The sequence below is a fragment of the Trachemys scripta genome, chromosome 13, assembly GCF_013100865.1.
Source record: "Trachemys scripta elegans isolate TJP31775 chromosome 13, CAS_Tse_1.0, whole genome shotgun sequence".
Taxonomy (NCBI): Eukaryota; Metazoa; Chordata; order Testudines; family Emydidae; genus Trachemys; species Trachemys scripta.
Window position 1 is genome coordinate 357790 of NC_048310.1, and position 19111 is coordinate 376900.

The 19111-nt window shown below is 45.0% G+C and overlaps 1 protein-coding gene across 2 annotated transcripts in view; it reads right to left on the reverse strand.

Moving 5' to 3' along the window:
- Positions 1-19111, reverse strand: part of ARHGEF39 (Rho guanine nucleotide exchange factor 39) — a 72941-nt gene that overhangs the window by 43966 nt on the left and 9864 nt on the right. The window lies entirely within an intron of this gene.

Below are 19111 nucleotides of genomic sequence, written 5' to 3' on the forward strand. Positions count from 1 at the left end.
AGGACCAAAAAATCCCACCATAGTTAAACAGCAGAGTAAAAGAGGTGGTTAGAGGCAAAAAGGTATCCTTTTCATAGAATCATAGAATATCAGGGTTGGAAGGGACCTCAAGAGGTCATCTAGTCCAACCCCCTGCTCAAAGCAGGAACAATTCCCAATTAAATCATCCCAGCCAGGGCTTTGTCAAGCCGGGCCTTAAAAACCTCCAAGGAAGGAGACTCCACCACCTCCCTAGGTAACGCATTCCAATGCTTCACCACCCTCCTAGTGAAATAGTGTTTCCTAATATCCAACCTGGACCTCCCCCACTGCAACTTGAGACCATTGCTCCTTGTTCTCTCATCTGCCACCACTGAGAATAGCCGAGCTCCATCCTCTTTGGAACCCCCCTTCAGGTAGTTGAAGGCTGCTATCAAATCCCCCCTCATTCTTCTCTTCTGGAGACTAAACAATCCCAATTCCCTCAGCCTCTCCTCATAGGTCATGTGCTCCAGACCCCTAATCATTTTTGTTGCCCTCCACTGGACTCTTTCCAATTTTTCCACATCCTTCTTGTAGTGTGGGGCCCAAAACTGGACACAGTATTCCAGATGAGGCCTCACCAATGTCGAATAAAGTAAAGTAGAAATTAAATCCTAGTGAGAAAAATACATTCTAGCAAATCAAGTGTAAAAGTATAAGGTGGCAGACCAAGTAAGAATCAGAAGAGCAACTAGATAAGGGGACACAAACTAACAGCAAAAAATTTTAAGTCCATCAGAAGTAGGAAGCCTTCCAAACAATCAGTAGGGCCCCTGGATGATCAAGGTGCTAAAGGAGCACTCAAGAAAGCCAAGGCATTGCAGAGAAGATGAATGAACTCTTTACATCAGTCTTCACTGGAGAGCACGTGGGGGAGATTCCCTCACTGAGCCATTCTTTTTAGGTGACAAATATAAACAACTGTCCCAGACTGAAGTGTCAATAGAGGTGGTTTTGCAACTAAATGATAAATTTAACAGTAATAAGTTACCAGGACCAGATAGTGTTCACCAAAGAGTTCTGAAGGAACTCAAATATGAAACTGCAGAACTACTAACTGTGGTACGTAACCTATTGCTTAAATCAGCCTCTTTACCAGATGACTGGAAAATAACTAATGCAATCCCAATTTTTTAAAAAAGCTCCAGAGGTGATCCTGGCAGTTACAGGCCTGTAAATTTAACTTCAGTATCAGCAAATTGGTTGAAACTAGAGTAAAGAACAGAATGTTCAGACATATAGATGAACATAATTTATTGGGAACAGTCAACATGGCTTTTGTAAAGGAAAATTATCTCTCACCAAGCTATCAGAATTCTATGACGGTGTCAATAAGCATGTGGACAAGGGTGATCCAGTTGATGTAGCATACTCAGACTTTCAAAAAGCCTTTAACAAAGTCCCACACCAAAGGCTCTTAAGGAAAGTAAGCATTTATGGGATAAGAGGGAAGGTCCTCATGGATCAGTCACCAGATAAAATATAATAAACAAAGGGTAGGAATAAATGGTCAGTTTTCACAATGGAGAGAGGTAAGTAACATGGTCCTCCAAGGATCTGGACTGTGCTGTTCAATATATTCATAAATGATCTGGAAAAAGGGGTAAATAGTGAGATGGCAAAATTTGCAGACCATTCTAAATTACTCAGGATAGTTAAGTCCCAAGCTGACTGTGAAAGTTATAAAGGGACCTCACAAAACTGGGTGGCTGAGTAGCAAAATGGAAGAATAAATTTGGTGTTGATAAGTGCAAAGTAATGAACATTGCAAAAATTAATTCCAACTATCCATACAAAATGATGGAGTCTAAATTACCAGTTATCACTCAAGAAAGAGATCTTGGAGTCATTGTGGATAGTTCTCTGAAAACATCCACTCAATATGCAGCGGCAGTCAAAAAAAGCTAACAGAATGTTAGGAACCATTAGAAAACAGATAGATAATAGGACAGAAAATAGCGTATGAACGGCTTTCATACAATGATAGGTTAAAAAGACTGGGACTGTTCAGCTTATAAAAGACACGACACAATATAGGTCTATAAAAATCACGGATAATGTGGAGAAAGTGTTATTTACCTCTTCACATAACACAAGAGCCAGAAGGGTCATCCAGTGAAATTAATAAGCAGGTTTAAAACAAACATAAGGAAGTACTTCTTCAAAGAATGCATACAGTCAACTTGTGGAACTCATTGCCAGGGGATGTTGTCAAGGCCAAAAGTATAACTGGTTCAAAAAAGAATTAGGTAAGTTCATGGAGGATAGGTCCATCAACAGCTATTAGCCATGATAGTCAAAACCCCATGCTTCCAGTGTCCCTAAGCCTCTGAGTGCTCAGTAGCATAATTCATACCTAATCAAGGTGTTATGGAAAAGGGGACTTGTCAAAGAAACCTGATATTTTTTCTGAGATCACAAATTTGGCTGATAAAGGATAACTATGCTGACATAATATACTTAGAATTCTATGAGGCATTTGATTTAGTCCTGCATGACATTCTGATAAAAAAGTCAATTATAGCCCATATTATACAAAAAGTCAATTTAGCCCATATTAATTGTATTAAGAACTGGTTCACTGACAGATCTCAGGAAGTAGTTGTAAGCTGGGAATCACAGATTTTGAGGCCAGAGGGACCATTAGATCACCTAGTTTGACCTTCTGTTTAACACAGACCATGGAATTTTACCCAGCTACCCCTGTACTGAACCCAATAATTTATGTTTGACTAAAGCATATTTTCCTGAAAGACATCCAATTCTTGATCTGAAGACTTCAAGTGATTGAAAATCCAGCACTTCCTGTGGTAGCTGTTTGTTCTAGTAGTTCACTTAAATTTTTTTGCCTTATTTCTGATCTGAATCCATCTGGCTTCAGCTTTCAGATAGTGGTTCTTATTATGCCTTTCTCCACCAGGCTGAAAAACTTTTATATCCAGTATTTTCTTCCACTGAAGGTACTTGTACACGGTCATCAAGTCATCTGTGACCCTAAGAGCACTCCAATGCCAGAGGGCAAGGTACCACCTGGTATGTAGTAGTCTCAGCAGGCCTGACCAGCTCACTGCTTCCTAGGCACCTTCTAAATAAATAACATGGCAACAGTGCGTTGTAATACATCATTGGAGAACTAGTAACTCAAAGATCATTAATATTCTTGCATGATGGATGTATGGTTAACCTGCAAATAATTACACAGATGTCCTGGAAATATGTGACTAAAATATGTCTAAATCAGGCATATCAGGAAAAGCTGATCACAACCTTTTGTCTAAGAAAAAAAATGTGTAATTCCCCATCTGCTGAGCAAGCCTGGACAATTGAGATACATCAGCATGTAAACAAAGCAGTCAGTTCACAGGTAGGGAGAAAGATTTCACTTGCACTGTAAAATTGCAACAAGGAACATCACATGGGAACTCACGGGGGTGGGGGGGAGAGCAGAAACCTTGATCAAGATGGCATTGCCCCCCTGGAGGACAGAAGAGACAAACCTCAGGGGACCTTCCAGGCTCTTGACATCAGGACACTGAAATTTGGGGACTATATGTAACTGGGAAAGAGGCTTTGGGTTATCCTTCACCTGAGGCAAAGAAATGAAGTGCTTTGAGCTCTCTGTTCGGGGATCCTGGCTAATGCCTGGCCAGTCTGCTGGAAGAATGACTGTGGTGAGAAAATGACTTTCAACAAAAGACTTTAGTTTATTAAGTCTATTTTTTCTTTTGTTTGTAACCATTTCTATACTTATTCCCCTTCTACATGGTATCAAGTAAATCTGTGTTCTGTTAAACTCATTTTACTTTTACTATAAACCAACTCAGACCCATGTACTGAAGTGGACGGTGTGTCAATTGGAGTTAAGCTAACCAGCTGCAAATTTGATAAGGTTTTGAGAGTGTTACAGTTTTGAGAGGTTGAACACTGCAGAAAAATGTTTTTGGGAAGAACATGGAGTTAGAAGGGTTATTGAGGGCCCCCGGCAGTGCAAGCTAGCGTGAGACCTTCATCCTTGTATGCTAACTGTTGGTGTCACAGTTGTGAGCCACAGTAGCATAGCATACAAGGCACCCAAAGTTGCTAGGCAGGTGTTGAATGAACCCCTTTCTGGCATGGATTGCTCCCAAAAGCATCACATCGTCTCTCAGTTTTCTTTTGGGTAAGTTAAACAGATAGAGCTTGTTAAGTCTTGCACTGTAAGGCATTTTTTCCAGCCCTCAAGTCATTTTTGTGGCTCTTCTCTACATTCTCTTCTGGTGGCAACTCTCTAAAAAGTATGCTGGAAAAAGTTAACTGTATGCAGTATTCTCGTATCGGTCTCACCAATACCATATACAGAGACTATTTTTCTCTCTCTATTCACTGTTTATATATCAATGATTGCATTAAGCCACTTTGCCACTGCATTGCACTGGGAGCTCATGTTGAGTTGTTTTTCCACTATGACCCCTAAAATCCTTTTCAGTCACTGCTTTCCAGGATACAGTCCCTCATTCTGTAGGTATGGTGTGCATTCATCGTTACTAGGTGGAGGACCTTGCATTTGGCTGTATTAAAATTCATTTTGTTTGAATGGACCCAGATTGATAAGCAATCCAGATGACTCCTGTATGACTGTCTTGTCCTCATTTGTCACTGTCAATCTTTGTGTCAATTTTTCTTTAAATCACTAATGAGTTTTTATTTACTTCTAGACTCATTATAAAAATACTGAATAGCATGAAGCCTTGAACTCCCTGTGGAATCCCACTAGAAACCACACACATTCAGTGATGATTCAACTTTCACAACTACTTTGAGATTTGTCAGTTCTTAATCCATTTAACATTGATATTGGATAGTGCTAATTTGGGGAATAGACTATGGCAGGGGTGGCTAAATGCGGCTCTTTTACAGTTAGAGTGCGGCTTGCAGAGCCCCCCACGGTGCGCGGGGAAGGGTGGGGAGAAGAGACTCGGTACTTCTGCCCCACAGTAGGATGGTGGCACTAGGGGCCTCTGCCCAGCCGGGAGAGGGGTCTAGGGGCTTCAACCCCACAGGAGGCTCCTGCTGGGGCTCAGGGCTTCAGCCCCGCTCTTGCTGAAGCCCCAAGCCCCAGCAGATGCTTCCTGTGGGGCTGAAGCCCTTAGCGCCCCCACCGTGCTGCAGGGCAGAAGCTCCAAGCCCTGGCAGGTGCGCCTGGCTCTCGAACTTCTGAAGATTATCATATGCGGCTTGGAGGGTCAGTAAGTTTGACCAGCCCTGGACTATGGGGTCCCACAGAGATGTGTTTTTGGCCCAATACTATTCAATGTCTATCTGTGATTTTGTATTTTCTCCAAGAACATTACTGGTAAAGTTTGCAGAGGACACAAAAAAAGTGATGGAATGGAAAAATAATGATGGGGACACATCAGTTATGTAGGCCGGACTGGATCACTTGGTAAGGTGGGCTCATTTGAGCAACGTGACTTAACTATGGGCTGGTCTACACTGGGGGGGAGGGGAGAAATCAGTCTAAGATATGCAACTTCAGCTACGTGAATAGCGTAACTGAAGTCGAAGTATCTTAGATCGATTTACCTCGGGTCCTCCCGGCGCGGGATCGACAGCCGCGGCTCCCCCGTCAACTCCGCTACCGCCTCTTGCTCTGGTGGAGTTCCGGAATCGACAGGGAGCGCGTTCGGGGATCGATATATCACGTCTCGTCTAGATGCGATATATCGATCCCCGATAGATCGATTACTACCCGCCGATTCGGCGCATAGTCTGGACGTACCCTATGTAGCTGACATCTTGAACAAGTTTGAGACCCTGCTAGTGTACACTGATGCTGAATCCACCTGGACAGACTTCAGATTCCACATAACTGATGCTTCTACGACCATCTGTCACCATGCCTCAGTGGGTCACAGCTGAGAATGCCAGATTCAGGACAAACTGCTGAAAAATAGGGCAGACTCACCCAAAACTGGTGGTTATTCTCTCACTAGATTATACCTAGTCAGTAACAAAAGTAAACACCAGTGTGGTGAAACAGAAGTTAACGGGAAGTCAAAAACGCTGTCTCCTTAGGCATTCCAGCCATTGTCTCACCACCCAGACATTGGACTCTATGAAGAGTGGTTACTGAAAACTAATTTAATCAAATATAGGGTCCATCTAATCCAGGAGTGGCCAAACCTACTAAACCTCTGAGCTACATATGACAATCTTCAGAAGTTTGAGAGCCGGGATGCACCTGCCGGGGCTCGGGGCTTCAGTCCCATGGGAGGTGCCTGACAGGGCTTAGAGCTTCAGCCCCACTCCTGCTGAAGCCCTGAGCCCTGGCAGGTGTGCCCCATGGGGCTGGAGCCCTGAGACTCTCCTCCCCTCTGGGCAGAATCCCCTACCCCACCACCCTGCTTCAAGGCAGAGATCCTGAGCTCCCCCTCAATCTGGTAGGTGGATAATGGGGGGAGTGTGTGAGGGGACCCCTTGAACTGCACTTCAGTGGTAAAAGAGCTGCATGTGGCTCATGAGCCACTGTTTGGCTACCCCGGGCTAATCTCAAGAGATCAGCCATTTAGCCAGGTCGATAGATAACTCAGATCTTAAAAATAACCATGCTAATTCCAATCCTCCAGTGACTAAAAACTAAAGGTTTAATAATAAAAGAAAGAAAAATAGAGTTAATAATGGTTAACAGATCATACACATACAAAAAATTGCAAAGGCCTTATATCAGGTTTGTAGCAATGATAATATAGATTGCTGGCTTGTAAAGTCTCTCTGGTAACGTCCAAAAGATTGGGAGGGCCCCATTCCATATTTCAGTATGCTCCTTTTTGTTGTCAATATATAGTCCAGAGAATCAGGGCAGGAAAGAGGCAAAATGGAGATATCTCAGGGGTCTTTTATATCCTCTGCTATATGCCTGGAAATGTCATGTTTCAAACAAAGCTCACAGCCCAGTTTGTGGAAAGTTACTGGCTCAAGATGGAGTTCAGGATCACATGAGCATATCACATGTCCTTAAATGGCTTAATGATTCCCAGAGGCACCCATTATCCATATTCATGCTGAGGCATCCACAGGAAGGCTACTGGGTGGGATGTTTCTTCCACTGTGGCTGGATGGTGTCAGACACATGTCCCTCATAGGCAGCCTATCCTGTAACATGCCAGATTTGGCTCAGGACATATCATGGAGGCACATACTCACCCCGTCCAAAAGACAGAATGAGAACTAACCAGCATATCTTAGCACAACCAAATGCAAGATGGCCTATCTAGAAACAAAGAATGTAGGTTATACTTAAGTGACCCTTCTGTCAGATAGCAGCAGCAGCAAGGATCAGGTTCAAATATGATGGGGTTCCTCTTTAAATTAACACACACCCACACATCAGCTTGAGGCCTAATCCAGAATCTGGGAAAACTATCCACTTCCCGTGCCCTTCACAGGCGATACTTCCCTTCTCACAAGCATTGAGTGTACATAAAGTAGAACAAACTTTAAGGGGAACAACACAGTATTAATTTGAGAAAACACAACAATAATAAATTAGAGCATAGGTGTTTGGTAGAAGTTCATGCAGTGGAGTTCACTCAGCAATGTTGCTGCCCTCTACAACTTCAATGGAAAGCTACAAACAACTCTAACCAGATTACCGGCTCCAGGATTTCAGCTCTATCATTAGACTGTGGAGAGGGTCCAAATACATTTGTAACCCTTGAGCAGAACCCATGCCTCCAGGGATTCAGTCTTTCCTGTATATGTAGATCTCTATCTTCCTTGTTTGTGTCCCAATGTCAGTGCCAAGCCATTCAGGATTGAGGTTCTGGTTACAACTCATTGAGGACATCTTCAATATAGTTCTGTTGTCCTATTGTCACACAACAAGGATAATATTTAATTATTCCTACACCCAAAACTTAAATCAATTTTAACCCAAAACTAGCCAAATATTTTCACCATGGCATAGTAGGGGTTATTTGTGCAAGTGAGATGTGTTCACACTCTGTCTTCCTTTGGTTCACCACTAGATGGCACAGAGGGCTCCTTCTCTCTAGAAATGTAGCCACAGGCTTATACTTGTAAAACAGAGGACTGAATCATGAAAAGCAGCGAGGCTGCCAAGAACTGGGATCACAGAAGATAGTGAGTTAAACATGAGCTCCAAGTGCAATGCTGTAGTTAAAAGGGCAAACATGATCCTTGGATTCAGGGGACTGTCAAGTAGGACCAGGGAGGTGATATTACCTCTGTATATAGCATTAATTAGAGTGCCATTATTGGAATACTGCATCCAGTTCTAGGGTCCAATAGAGACTGGAAATGGCTGAGCCATTACACACATTGAATCTATTTCCCCATGTTAAGTATTCTCACACCTCTTGTCAAACTGTCTGTAATGGGCTATCTTGATTATCACTACAAAATTCTTCTCTCTTAATTAGCCTCTTAGAGTTGGTAGGACAATTCCCACCTTTTCATGTTCTCTGTATGTGTGTGTGTAGATCAGCAAGTTGAGACAGCAGCTACTGCAAGCAAGCTCCCTTCATCCTGAGCCATGTTGTCGTCCCCCCCCGCCACACACACACACTCTGTGGAGGGGAAGGGGGACACCCAGACCTTAGCACCCCTCTTCCCAGGAAGCAGGAGGCTCCCGGGAGCAGCTCCAAGGCAGAGGGCGGGAGCAGCACACAGCAGTGGGGGGAGGGGCAGCTGAACTGCCTGGCAATTGATAGCCTGCTGGGCGGCTGCCACACAGGGAACTTAGGGGAGCTGCCTTGAGAGGTCATTAAGTCCAGCCCCTTGCACTGAGGTAGAACCATGTAAACCAAGGCCATCCCTGACAGGGATTTGTCCTAGTTGTTCTAAAAAACCTTAAAAATGACAGGGATTCCACAGCCTCCCTTGGAAGTCTGTTCCAGATTTTAACTACCCTTATCATTAGAAAGCTTTTCCTAATATCTAACCTAAACCTCCCTTGCTGCCGATTAAACCCATTGCTTTTTTTCCTACCTTCAGTGGACACAGAACAACTGATCACAGTCCTCTTTATGTAACAGACCTTTACATATTTGAAGGCTGTTATTGGATTCCCCCCTCAATCTTCTTTTCTCAGAACTAAACGTATCCAGGTTTTTTTTACCCTTTCCTCAGGTTGGGTTTTCTAAACCTTTTATCGTTTTTGTTGCTCTCCTCTTGATTCTCTCCAATTTGTCCACACCTTTCCTAAAATGTGACATCCAAAACTGGACACAGTACTCCAGCTGAGGTCTCAACAGTGCTGAGTAAAGTGAGAAAAGTACCTCCCGTGTCTTACCACATGACACTCTTGTTAATATCTCCAGAACGATTAGCCTTTTTCGCAACTGCATCACATTGTTGATTCATACAGTAACTCCTCACTTAACGTTGTAGTTATGTTCCTGAAAAATGCGACTTTATGCGAAACGATGTTAAGTGAATCCAATTTCGCCATAAGAATTAATATAAATGAGGGGGGTGTTAGGTTCCAGGGAAATTTTTTTCGCCAGACAAAAGACATTATGTACGTACACAAGATAAGTTTTAAACAATTTTAAACAAACAGTTTAATATTGTACACAACAATGAATGATTGTGAAGCTTGGTTGACGTGGTGGAGTAAGAAGGTGGAATATTTCCCAGGGAAAGCCTTGCAGCTAAATGACGAACTAGCACTCACCTAAGCCCTCAAGAGTTAATATGCTGTTGTTAATGTAGCCTCACACTCTACAAGGCAGCATGGACTAAGGGTATGTCTATACTTACTTCCTGGTCCGGATGTAAGCGATCGATCTTCTGGGATCGATCCCGGAAGTGCTTGCCGTCACCGCCGGTACTCCAGCTCAGCGAGAGGAGTATGCGGCATCAACGGGGGAACCTGCCTGCCGTGTCTGGACCCACGGTAAGTTCGGACTAAGGTACTTCGAATTCAGCTACATTATTAACGTAGCTGAATTTGCGTAGCTTAGTCCGAAGTGGGGGGTTAGTGTGGACCAAGCCTGAGGCAGGAGGGAGGAAACACAATAGATGCACTTCCCTGCAAAAACTGAGCATGATGATAAGCCCACTCTATCCAGCTGGAGCGCATCTCTCCCTCCTCCTGACAGCACATGCATAGCTTCACAGGAGCTGACTTTCCAAAGGGCTGGGGGGGGTGCAGGCATGAGTGAAAGAGAGAGAGAGAGAGAGATGTGCATTGCCCCTTTAAAGTACACTGAGCCCACTTCAAGTACGTTGCCCTTTTAAGCAGATCAGCCAGTTAAGACAGGAAGCAACAGCTTCCAGCAAGCTCCCTCTTTTCTGTCCCTGAGCCCTGTCCCCCTCCTCTGCTTTGTGGAGAGGGGGTACAGAGTGAGGGGGCAGGAGCAGGGGAACCTCCTGATATCAGCACCCCTCTTACCTTTCCCCCAGCAAGCAGGAAGCTCCTGGGAGCAGCTCCAAGGCAGAGGGCAAGTGAGGAACAGCACGGCAATGAGGAGAGGGCCACTTGAACTGCTGCTTGGCAGCTGCCGAGCCACATACCATACAGGGAATTTAGGGGATCTGATGGGGGGTGCTGCCAGCCCCTCCTCCCCCCAGTTCTAATCCCCACAAGGAGGGGCTACTCTTCTAGAAAATCCTCCAAACAGTGGACAAAGCAGGCAGCTGCCAAACAATGTTATAAGGGAGCATTGCGCAACTTTAAATGAGCTTGTTCCCGAATAGATCAGCAACGAAACAATGTTAACCGGGACAACATTAAGTGAGGAGTTACTGTATTCAATTTGTGGTGAAAACAGAGGTAAAGAGGTGAAAATAATGAAGCCCAGAGATGTGGGTTCTGCAAATTCACACCCTCCCCTACGACCTTCAGATCCTGTTCAGCAGTACTGCTACTTAGCCAATTTTGTAGCTATGCATTTGATTTTTCCTTCTTAAGTGAGGTACTTAGCACTTGTTTTTATTGATTTTTGTCTTGGTGAATTCAGACCAATTCTCCAACTTGTCAAGGTCATTTTGAATTAAAATAATGGAGATATCCCATCTCCTAGAACTGGAAGGAACCTTGAAAGGTCATCGAGTCCAGCCCCCTGCCTTCACTAGCAGGACCAAGTACTGATTTTGCCCCAGATCCCCAAGTGGCCCCCTCAAGGATTGAACTCACAACCCTGGGTTTAGCAGGCCAATGCTCAAACCACTGCTCAAACCTAATTCTGTCCTCCAAACTGCTAACAATCCCTCCCAGTTTGGTGTCTGTGACACTCTGTACCTCAACAATAGCACCCTGGCACCCCCATATTCATCACTGTGATATGATTATGAATCTGTTGAACATTACTATCCTGTTGAATTATGTATTTTACCATTGTATCTGAAGTTATGATGAAGTTTTGCTAGCCCACAGCTAGCCTTTCAGTAGCCACAAAGAAGCAACACATACTGGCCAGACAGGCGTTGAAGGCCCATCAAGAAGAATCCACTCTCCCAGAGATTCCTCAGTGAGAGCATGTACTCAATGGGGGCTAACATCGTCACAGCAAGGATCTTTCTAGCAGCTGAAGAGAAAGTATAAATAAGGGTCAATGGCATCATCACAGGGCCTCTCTCCTCCCCCATCTTAACACCTGGAAGATGATTTGAAAGACAAAGACTGAACTGGGGAGATTGGTACCAGGCTGAGAAGGAAATTCTGCCTGTGTAATAAGAACGGTCAACTAACTGCCTGAAACATCTAGTGGGATGAGAAACTGCTTGATTCAAATCTTGTTTAATCGGTAGAATTTAGACTGTGATTTTATTTTTATTTCTTATGTAACCAACTTTGATCTCTATGCCTACTACTTATAAACAGTTAAAATCTATCTTTGTGTAGTTAATAAATCTGTTTTATATTTTACCTAAAACAGTGTGTTTCTGGTTGAAGTTCTTAGAGAATCTCAACTCAGGTTAACAAGGGTTGTTGCCAGTCCAATAAAGGGTAGGGAAGTGCAAACTAATTAATAAGCTTGCACTGTCCAAGGGAGTCTTCAGCAGTGTAAGATGGTATATTTCTGGGGTGCAAGGCTGGGGTGATTTTCAGGGCTTTGGAGCGGAGCCCGGAGCTGGAGCGCGGAGCAGCGCTGTAGCAGTGGCCCATTTGCTCCAAAATCATTTGCTAGTGCCTTTCTTTGTATAATTCACGTGTGGCTTAGACAGCATTCAAGCAATTTAGCTGGCTGTGGGTCTCCATATGCTGATGGATGAGTGATCACAGCGCCTGGAGGAGTTTGCTGCTTGTCACTGGCATAGCATTGTGAGAGACAGCCCAGGCTCGAGAGTTAAGGCAACACTGCAGTCCCACAGTCCCAGGTTGTACTCTGGAGACATATCACAGTGTCATCTGCAGATTTTATAAGCATGTTCTCCATTTCCTTATACAAGTCATTAATGAAAATATTGACTAGTCCTGGACCCAGGACTGACCCCTGTGGGATCCCACTAGATACATCCTCCAGTTTGACAACAAACCATTGATACCTACTCTTTGAGTGAAATCTTCAACCAGTTGTACACCCACCTTACAGTAATTTCATCTAGACACTGCTTGTCCCTAATTTGCTTATGAGAATATTATGTGGGACTGCATCAAAAGTCTTACTAAAATCAAAATATATAGAATCATAGATGATTAGTGTTGGAGGAGACCTCAGGAGATCATCTAGTCCAACCCCCTGCTCAAAGCAGGACCAACCCCAACTAAATCACCCCTGCCAGGGCTTTGTCAAGCCAGACCTTAAAAACCTCTAAGGATGGAGATTCCACCACTTCCCTAGGTAATCCATTCCAGTGTTTCACAACCCTCCTAGTGAAATAGTTTTTCCTTATCACATCCTTATAATCATTATTCCATATATAATGCCAATCATTATAGTCCTTATAATCACATCCTTATCATCATAATGCCACAAAAAACAAACTCAAGCAGCTTACTAAAGTCTAAATAGCACTCAAAAACGTTCATATAATATAAAGTTATTGCAATGGAAAACTGAGGGATTACACTGTATGTAAGAGAGCAGTATTTGCATTGTACGTAAGAGAGCAGTATGACTGCTCAGAGCTCCGATATGAAACTGCAGAAAAACCTGAGAGTCTCTGGATTAAGTTTCAGAGTAGCAGCCGTGTTAGTCTATATCTGCAAAAACAACAGGAGTACTTGTGGCATCTTGGAGATTAACAAATTTATTTCAGCATAAGCTTTCATGGGCTACAGCCCACCTCATCGGATGCATAGAATGTCACATATAGTGAGGAGATCTATATACACATACAGAGAACATGAAAAGGTGTGAGTTGTCCTACCAACTCTAAGAGGCTAATTAATTAAGAGAAAAAACTTTTGTAGTGATAATCAAGATAGCCCATTACAGACTATTTGACAAGAGGTGTGAGAATACTTAGGCCTGGTCTACACTATGAGTTTAATTTGAATTTAGCAGCGTTAAATCGAATTAACCCTCCCAAGCCAGTACCCAAGACCATGACCCCATGGAAGGGACCTCAGGTGAGTTTACCTTTTAAAATATAAGACATGGTTTAAAAGCAAGCATTTTTAATGATTAATTTGCCCTAAGGACTTGGGATGCATTCGCGGCCAGTACAGCTACTGGAAAAGTCTGTTAACGTGTCTGTGGATGGAGTGGAAATCCTCCAGGGACATCTCCATGAAGCTCTCCTGGAGGTACTCCAAAAGCCTTTGCAGAAGGTTTCTGGGTAGTGCAGCCTTATTCCATCCTCCATGGTAGGACACTTGACCACGCCATGCTAGTAGCAAGTAATCTGGTATCATTGCATGACAAGGTCTGGCAATGTATGGTCCTGGTGTTTGCTGGCATTCAAGCAACATCCGTTCTTTATCTCGCTGTGTAATCCTCAGGAGAGCGATATCGCTCATGGTAACCCAGTTGAAATACGGGAATTTAATTAAGGGGACAGAGGTGGCCGTTCCTACTGGGCTATTTGCCTGTGGCTGAAAAGAAATCCTTCCCTGCAGTTAGCCAAGCGCGGGGGGGCGGGGGAATTAGTACCAGCCACGCGGTGGGGGGGAGGGGTACAGCGATCATCCCAGATAATTCATGGTGAGCGGGAGGGGGCGTTAGTTTGGTTTCTGCAGGGAAGGATTTCTTTTCAGNCAGAGAATTGGAGTGGGGGCTTAGTTTGTTTTCTGCTGCTGAAGGTTAACAGGAAAACCGCAGCAGTCAACGGGCTCTGCTTGGTATGTGGGAAAGGAGAGCGCAGAAGCCGAAAGACAATGGCTTACCATGGCCGCATGCAAGCTGAATTCTGTTGCCCGGACCTGTGTCTGTGATCTCTAACACCAAAGCCACAGGCACTCAATATTAAAATGCAAAATGTGACCTTGTACTGAAATCACATGGGCTATGTAATGTGAATAGTGTTGTTCACCGTGAAAGAGTATAAGCATTGTTCTGTAAAATGTATCTTTTTAAAAACTTCTCTCTTTTTTTCCCTCCCTCCAGCAGCTGCAAATTTTTCAAGCCTCCCTCCTCCATCCCAAATGCTATCTCAGATAAGGCGGTGGAGAAAGAGGACATGAGACGAGATGTTCTCGGAAATAATGGAATGCACCCGCAATGAAAGAGCTCATTTGAATGAGTGGAAGGACACGGTATCTAAGTACAGGAAAGATGCCAGTGAACGTGAGGTCATGAGGGACGCTCGAGATGAGATGTGGCAGGCTGCAACGGTAGGGCTGCTGCGTGATCAAACGGACATGCTCCGGCATCTGGTGGAGCTTCAGGAACGGCAGCAGGATAACAGAGTGCCGCTGCAGCCGCTGTATAACCTACCTCCCTCCTCACCATGTTCCATAGCCTCCTCACCCAGATGTGTAAGAACGCGGGAGGGAGACTCCGTGCACCCTCCCAGTCCACCCCAGTGGACAGCCCAACCAAAAGGCTGTCATTATATTGAATTTTTTCAATGGCCTTTTACTTCCCTCCTATCCTCCTCCCAAACCCCACCCGGGCTACCTTGTCAGTTCTCTCCCTATGTTTATAATCAATTAATAAAGAATACATGATTTTTAAACAATACTGACTTTATTTCCTTTAAAAGCAAGCTGTGATTTGAGGGGGGAGGGTGGTTTGCTTACAAGGAATGAGTCAATCAAGGGGGCAGGTTTTCAAAAAACAGAACTTTCACACCGTAGCCTGGCCAGTCATGAAACTGGTTTTCAAAGCTTCTCTGATGCGCAGCGCTTCCTGGTGTGATATTCTAATCGCCCTGGTGCCTGGCTCCGCATAATCAGCAGCCAGGCGATTTGCCTCAGCCTCCCACCCCGCCATAAAGGTCTCCCCCTTACTCTCACTGAGATTGTGGAGCACACAGCAAGTAGAAATAACAATGGGGATATTGGTTTGGCTGAGGTCTGACCGAGTCAGTAACGAGCGCCAGCGACCTGTTAAATGTCCAAATGCACATTCTACCACCATTCTGCACTTGCTCAGCCTGTAGTTGAACAGCTCCTGACTCCTGTCCAGGCTGCCTGTGTATGGCTTCATAAGCCATGGCATTAAGGGGTAGGCTGGGTCCCCAAGGATAACTATAGGCATTTCAACATCCCCAACGGTTATTTTCTGGTCTGGAAAGTAAGTCCCTTGCTGCAGCCATTTAAACAGAGTAGTGTTCCTGAAGACGCGAGCATCATGAACCCTTCCCGGCCAGCCCACGTTGATGTTGGTGAAATGTCCCTTGTGATCCACAAGTGCTTGCAGCACCATTGAAAAGTACCCCTTGCGGTTTATGTACTGGGTACCCTGATGCTCCAGTGCCAAGATAGGGATATGGGTTCCATCTATCGCCCCACCACAGTTAGGGAATCCCATTGCAGCAAAGACATCCACTATGACCTGCACATTTCCCAGAATCACTACCTTTCGTAGCTGCAGCTCAGTGATTGCTTTGGCTACTTGCATCACAGCAGCCCCCACAGTAGATTTGCCCACTCCAAACTGATTCCCAACTGACCAGTAGCTGTCTGGCGTTGCAGGCTTCCACAGGGCTATCGCCACTCGCTTCTCAACTGTGAGGGCTGCTCTCATCTTGGTATTCTGGCGCTTCAGGGCAGGGGAAAGCAAGTCACGAAGTTCCATGAAAGTGCCCTTACGCACGCGAAAGTTTCGCAGCCACTGGGAATCTTCCCACACCTGCAACACTATGCGGTCCCACCAGTCTGTGCTTGTTTCCCGGGCCCAGAATCGGCGTTCCACGGCTATAACCTGCCCCATTAACAGCATGATCTCCAAAGCACCGGGGCCCGCGGTTTGATGGAATTCCATGTCCATGTCCTCATCACTCTCGCCGCCGAGCTGCCATAGCCTGGTTTTGCAGGTTCTGATTCAGCATAAACTGCACGATAACACGCAAGGTGTTTACAATGTTCATGACTGCTGTCTTGAGCTGAGCGGGCTCCATGCTTGCCATGGTATGGCGTCTGCACTGTTCACCCAGGAAAAAGGCGCGAAACGGTTGTCTGCCGTTGCTTCCCTGGAGGGGGGGGCGGGATGTACCCAGAACCACCCGCGACAATGTTTTTAGCCCCATCAGGCATTGGGATCTCAATCCAGAATTCCAATGGGCGGAGGAGACTGCAGGAACTATGGGATAGCTATGGGATAGCTACCCAGAGTGCAACACTCCGGAAATCAACGCTAGCCCCGGTACATGGACGCACACCGCCGAATTAATGTGCTTAGTGTGGCCACATACATTTGACTTTATACAATGTTTCCAAAATTCGAATTCTGTAAATTCGGATTAATCCCGTAGCGTAGACATACCCATAACATGGGGAAGTAGATTCAATGTGATGGCAATACAGCGGTGCACAGACAATCCAGGAATTTTTTGGAAAATGTAGGGGGGGCAATTTCCTGGTGCAAGTGCTGGAGGAACTAACTAGGGGCAGAGCTCTTCTTGACCTGCTGCTCACAAACCGGGAAGAATTAGTAGGGGGAAGCAAAAGTGGATGGGAACCTGGGAGGCAGTGACCATGAAATGGTCAAGTTCAGGATCCTGACACAAGGAAGAAAGGAGAGCAGCAGTATATGGACCCTGGACTTCAGAAAAGCAGACTGACTCCCTCAGGGAACTGATGGGCGGGATCCGCTGGGAGAATAACATGAGGGGGAAAGGAGTTCAGGAGAGTTGGCTGTATTTTAAAGAATCCTTATTGAGGTTGCATGAGCAAACCATCCCGATGTGTAGAAAGAATAGTAAATATGGCAGGCGACCAGTTTGGCTTAACAGAGAAATCCTTGCTGATATTAAACACAAAAAAGAAACTTACAAGAAGTGGAAGATTGGACAAATGACCAGGGAGGAGTATAAAAATATTGCTCCAGCATGCAGGAGTGAAATCAGGAAGGCCATATCACACTTGGAGTTGCAGCTAGCAAGAGATGTTAAGAGTAACAAGAAGGGTTTCTTCAGATATGTTAGCAACAAAAAGAAAGTCAAGGAAAGTGTGGGCCCTTTACTGAACGGGGGAGGTAACCTAGTGACAGAGGATGTGGAAAAAACTAATGTACTCAATGCTTTTTTTGCCTCTGTCTTCACAAACAAGGTCAGCTTCCAGACTACTGCACTGGGCAGCACAGCAAAGGGAGAAGGTGACCAGCCCTCTGTGGAGAAAGAAGTGGTTCGGGACTATTTAGAAAAGCTGGATGAGCACTAATCCATGGGGCCAGATGCGCTGTATCCGAGGGTGCTAAAGGAGTTGGCGGATGTGATTGCAGAGCCATTGGCCATTATCTTTGAAAACTCATGGTGATCGGGGGAGGTCCCAGATGACTGGAAAAAGGCTAATGTAGTGCCCATCTTTAAAAAGGGGAAGGAGGAGGATCCGGGGAAGTACAGGCCAGTCAGCCTCACCTCAGTCCCTGGAAAAATCATGGAGCAGGTCCTCAAGGAATCAATTCTAAAGCAGTTAGGAGGAAAGTTCCTAAAAGTTCCTAACTGTCAGGGTCGTTAAGCACTGGAATAAATTGCCTAGGGAGGTTGTGGAATCTCCATGTCTGGAGATATTTAAGAGAAGGTTTGATAAATGTCAATCAGGGATGGTCTAGACAGTATTTGGTCCTGCCATGAGGGCAGGGGACTGGACTCGATGACCTCTCGAGGTCCCTTCCAGTCCTAGAATCTATGAATCTATAAGTGATCAGGAATAGTCAGCATGGATTCACCAAGGGCAAGTCATGCCTGACTAACCTAATTGCCTTCTATGAGGAGATAACTGGGTCCGTGGATGAGGGGAAAGCAGTGGACGTGTTATTCCTTGACTTTAGCAAAGCTTTTGATACGGTCTCCCACAGTATTCTTGCCAACAAGTTAAAGAAGAATGGATTGGATGAATGGATTGGATGAATGGACTATAAGGTGGATAAAAAGCTGGCTAGATCGTCGGGCTCAACAGGTAGTGATCAATGGCTCCATGTCTAGTTGGCAGTTGGTATCAAGCGGAGTGCCCCAAAAGTCAGTCCTGGGGCCAGTTTTGTTCAATATCTTCATTAATGATCTGGAGGATGGCGTGGATTACACTCTTAGGAGGTTTGCAGATGACACCTAACTGGGACAAGTGGTAGATACACTGGAGGGTAGGGATAGGATACAGAGGGACCTAGACAAATTAGAGGATTGGGAGAAAAGAAACCTCTTGAGGTTCAACAAGGACAAGTGCAGAGTCCTGCACTTAGGATGGAATAATTCCATGCACTGCTACAGACTAGGGACCAAATGGCTAGGCAGCAGTTCCGCAGAAAAGGACCTAGAGGTTACAGTAGACGAAAAACTGGATATGAGTCAACAGTGTGCCCTTGTTGCCAAGAAGGCTAACGGCATTTTGGGCTGTATAAGTGGGGCATTGCCAGCAGATCGAGGGGCGTGATCTTTCCCCTCTATTCGACATTGGTGAGGCCTCATCTGGAGTACTGTGTCCAGTTTTGGGGCCCACGCTACAAGAAGGATGTGGAAAAATTGGAAAGAGTCCAGCGGAGGGCAACAAAAATGATTAGGGGGCTGGACTCTTTCCAATTTTTCCACATCCTTCTTGTAG